Genomic DNA, 2,802 nt, shown 5'->3' on the forward strand with positions numbered 1-2,802 from the left:
AAAAAAAAAAGGGAAAAGCGGGTAAGAACTAAAAGAGGGGGAAAGGGGCAGGGAGAGGAGCGGGCGGGCGCTGCCGCCCACGCGGCGGTACCGGTGGCACCGGTGGTACTGGTGGTACTGGTGGTACCGGTGTCACGCAGCGCCCACGCGCGTCCCCTCGGCCACGGCTGCGGCCCCGCCCGGTGCCGGTGTCGGTGTCCCGGTGTCCTATTCCCGGTGCCCGGTATCCCGGTGCCTGGTGCCGGTGTCCCTGTGCCCAGTGCGCCCGTTCCCAGCGCCAGTACCCACACCAAGGTCCCAGAGGCTCGGTGCCCCCTTTCCCGATATCCCCGTTCCCGGTGCCCGCAGTCCCGGTATCCCGGTTCCCGGTGTCGGTGCCCTGCTTCCCACTATCCCCAGCCCCAGTTCCCCGTTTCCCGGTCCCCCCAGCCCCGGTGCCCCGGTCCCCGGTGCGGGTATCCCGATTCCCGGTACGCCCAATCTCAGTATCCCGGTGCCTGAAGCCTCGATATCCCAGCCCCGGTACCCCTATTCCCGATTTCTCCAGCCCCGGCACCCCTATTCCCGGTTTTCACAGCCCCAGTGCCCCGTTTCCCAGTACCCTCAGCCCCGGTACCCCTGCTCCCAGTTTCCCCAGCCCTGGTACCCCTGTCCCGGTTTCCCCAGCCCCGGTATCCCTGTTCCCGATTTCCTCAGCCCCGGTACTCCGTTTCCCAGTCCTCCCAGCCCCGGTACCCCTATTCCCGGTTTCCCCAGCCCCAGTACCCCTGTTCCCAGTTTCCTCAGCCCCATTATCCCTGTTCCCGGTGCGCCCAACCCCATTATCCCTGTTCCCAGTTTTCCCAGCCCCATTATCCCCGTTCCCAGTTTCCCCAGACCCGTTATTCCCGGTGCCCCCAGCCCCATTATCCCTTTTCCCAGTCCCCCCATCCCCGTTATCCCTGTTCCCGGTGTCCCGGCCCCGATACCCCTATTCCCGGTTCCCCCATCCCCGTTATCCCCGTTCCCGGTGTTCCGGCCCCGGTCCCCCTGTTCCCAGTTTCCCCAGCCCCACTCCCCCTATTCCCGGTCCCCCCATCCCCGTTATCCCCGTTCCCGGTGTCCCCATCCCCACTCCCCCTATTCCCGGTCCCCCCATCCCCGTTATCCCCGTTCCCGGTGTCCCGGCCCCGCTCTCCCGTCACCCGCCGAGTGCGGCGGGCGCGGTGGCGCTCGCAGCGCGGTCTCTGTGGCGCAATCGGTTAGCGCGTTCGGCTGTTAACCGAAAGGTTGGTGGTTCGAGCCCACCCAGGGACGGTGCCACCCTTTTACCTCTTTATTTTTTCCCCCTCTCTTCTTTTCCCGGGATGGACTGAGCCGGACCGGGAGAAGGCGCCAGGGGCAGGATGCGGCCCCGGTGCTGCCCGTGGGTTCCCGGCTCCCTCCGAGGCGCTGGATGAGAGTAAAGCAGCCCCTGCTGTGCACAAAACCGGCCCCTCTGCACCTCAGTGTCCCGTAACATGCAGGGACATTAAATCGGAGCAAAGCCTGTTTCCATCCAGATTTTCCATGTTTCGCCTTAAAAATAAGCTGAAGTGGCTCAAAAATCTGCGTTTGCTGAGCTCCCCCCCCTTAAAAACTCTCGTAAAATCTATTTATGTTCCCTGCTTGCCCTGGTTTTATTTTCATAACAGAAATAACGATGTTTCTGGTTTAATTCAGGGCACAAAGCCATGCTGGGAAGATCCCTGTTATTCCCATCTGGCTCCGCTGCTCCGTCTCTCCCCAGTGCCTGGGATGTTCCCACCAGGCAGAATGTGGGCTCTGACTTCTGCCAGAAACATTTTACAGCGGAAAACATTTTAAAAATACACTTTAAAATGCACTTTAAAACAGCCACAGGCCGGGCTGTGCTTCCAGGACTTGGTCCCGGGATGGATGAACAGCCCCAGCCCGGGACAGAGGTTTCCATTGGAACCGGGGCTGCTTCCAAACACATGGATCTCTTTCCCTTTGGCACAGCTTCACTCCCCAAAATGAAACATTTAATCCTGTTTCCTCCAGGACAGAGCCGGTGGGTGAGGAAGGGAATCCAACGCTCTGCAGAGCGAATTCCCCCCGGAATAAAAAACACCCTCCCAGCCTCGTGTCCTTCCCCTCCCCGGGGTGATCCCTGACTCCACAGAGAGACTTTCCAGAGAGACTCGGTGGTGCCGGCACTTTCCAAAGAGGTGTTTTCCCTCTGGGCAGCCCCGCTGGCCCTGCCCCAGAGGAAGAGTTTAGGGTTTGTCCCTGGATCCCAGACGGTGGGGGTGCGAGGCCTGAAATCCAGCCGATATCCCGATGTATCCAGCTGTGCCATGTTCTGACGGTGCCACGTCCCTACCGGCTTATCCAGCTGTGCCATGGCCCTGTGAACCCGGAGCTGTGCCCCCCTGCTCCAGCTGTGCCCCCCTGGATCCAGCTGTGCCATGCCCAGCTGTGTCCCCCCTGCTCCAGCTGTGCCACCATGGATCCAGCTGTGCCACCATGGATCCAGCTGTGCCCCCCTGCTCCAGCTGTGCCCCCCTGGATCCAGCTGTGCCATGCCCAGCTGTGCCCTCCTGCTCCAGCTGTGCCCCCATGGATCCAGCTGTGCCCCCATGGATCCAGCTGTGCCCCCCTGCTCCAGCTGTTCCCCCATCGCTCCAGCTGTTCCCCCATTGCTCCAGCTGTTCCCCCATCCAGCTGTTCCCCCATCCAGCTGTTCCCCCAATCCAGCTGTTCCCCCATCCAGCTGTTCCCCCTGATCCAGCTGTTCCCCCTGATCCAGCTGTTCCCGAT

The 2,802-nt window shown here is 61.8% G+C and overlaps 1 non-coding gene across 1 annotated transcript; it reads left to right on the forward strand.

Moving 5' to 3' along the window:
* The first annotated feature begins 1,222 nt into the window (after positions 1–1,222).
* TRNAN-GUU lies at positions 1,223–1,296 on the forward strand. Its single transcript has one exon. It is a non-coding gene; the product is annotated as a tRNA-Asn (tRNA).
* Positions 1,297–2,802: the final 1,506 nt, after the last annotated feature.

This window comes from Lepidothrix coronata, unplaced genomic scaffold, assembly GCF_001604755.1.
Source record: "Lepidothrix coronata isolate B3197 unplaced genomic scaffold, Lepidothrix_coronata-1.0 Scaffold316, whole genome shotgun sequence".
Classification (NCBI taxonomy): Eukaryota; Metazoa; Chordata; class Aves; order Passeriformes; family Pipridae; genus Lepidothrix; species Lepidothrix coronata.